Source organism: Cucurbita pepo, chromosome LG17, assembly GCF_002806865.2.
Source record: "Cucurbita pepo subsp. pepo cultivar mu-cu-16 chromosome LG17, ASM280686v2, whole genome shotgun sequence".
In the NCBI taxonomy this organism is placed as follows: Eukaryota; Viridiplantae; Streptophyta; class Magnoliopsida; order Cucurbitales; family Cucurbitaceae; genus Cucurbita; species Cucurbita pepo.
In genome coordinates, this window is record NC_036654.1 from 3,138,564 (window position 1) to 3,140,364 (window position 1,801).

Sequence of the window (1,801 nt, forward strand, 5' to 3'; positions counted from 1 at the left end):
TTGTCTTCCCCTTATCATCATTGGTGTGGTCTAGATAGCTATGAGAGGGAGAAACTTCCTGCTTCATATTCCTAAGTTCTATGTATCCTTCTAATTTTTGCTTGTAGAACTTGACAGTGACAGGGGGGAAGCGTCTACTTTGTTAGGTACGAGGCCAAGATTGGGCAGATAACTGGAAACTGTCTCTCTCTCCCTCAATCTGATTTCTCTCTTTTTTTAAGGATAACTTCATTTTATTGAAAGTATGAAATGTACATGAGAGGCAAAGGATGCCACAAATTACATAAGACCGTCCCAGTTATCAATCAGAATTTTAAGGCTATTGCCACATAAATGAGGAGAAAATTTACACCAAGAGAAGCCAATATAAATCAACCGAAAACTTTCTGAATAGTAAAATCTCCATGGTCTCTACGGAAAACATGGGGCTGGGTAATTCAGTAAGATGCTGTTCACTTGATCAAACCTTTTTGTCCGATCTTTTATGGAATATTTCCATGTTTTTGTGATTGGCATTTATTTTTTAGGATTATTGGGAGTGAGTTTCACCTTAGTGGAAGATCATGGGTTTATAAGTGAGGAATACTATCTCCGTTGGTAGTGAGACCTTTTGGGGAAGTTCAAACCATAGCCACAAGAGCTTATACTCAAAGTGGATAATATCATACCATTGTGGAAATTCATGATTCCTAACATTTATATGAAGATAACTTCTAGAACTATTGCTCCGAAATTCATTAGTCAATTATTAAGCTGAATTGTAAACGCCAGTCATTATACAACAACAACAATATTAATAATGACAAAGCTAGGCACCGTTGGTCACATGTAGGCGTATATCCCCATTTTCGAACTTTTGTAGTACATACTTATCAAGTGATCTTCTTTGATCACGGATATCACTCAGATTGTGGGACTCTCTCTCTCTCTCTCTCTCACTCTATTCTCTTTATTCTTTTGGAAAGTTTTTGTTTTGTAATTTGCACTTGGAGATTCCAGAATAAGTTACATATCTTCTCCCAGTAGAAGAGAAATGGGAATCCCATGATTTGGGTATTTGGCTGTAAATATGGATGCCCGTGTCTAGTTCAAAGTCTGGGCTAAAGTTCTGACTTTTCACAGGAAACAGATTATAAAAAAAAGAGTCAAAAGATCGTGGTCACCAGAAAAACTCAAGCTGGCATTGACTCGGTTAAGGGAAAAGAAATCGTGCTCATCCTGCACCGTGACTCGCTCCCAAAGCGTCCAACTACAGAGGTATTTTTTCTAGAAACATTCATAAGTAATATATTCTAGAAATATATGCATATAATTTGTTAAGGATATTTAGTAATAAATTATAGTTTACTATATATATTATATTTGATATTTTATTATAAGGCAAATATTAGATATTTACTTTATTGACATGGGTATCTTTCCATTTATTGTTATTTCCATTTATTACTATTTCCATATCCTTGTAATTTATTTGATTATAAATAAGATAACTTTCACACCATTTAGGTGTGGTGGATTAATCAAACATTCACATGGTATCAGAGCCATTTTGGTTTAGTAACCCGTATCCTTTCTTTTCAATGGCTTTTGAAATCTTCTACGGTTCTTTCCCACCACCATTGTTGGCTTTGACGCCGCAGGGGCAGTCGTCATGGCTGCCACATGCAGAGCTGATTAATTACTCTTCGGCTCCACCCTATTGACCTCCAAATCATCCTTCACCATACTCTGTACATACAACCTCACCTTTTCCAAACATAGTCTCTTTCATTTTCTTCTCAATTTTCCCTTTATCCTTCAT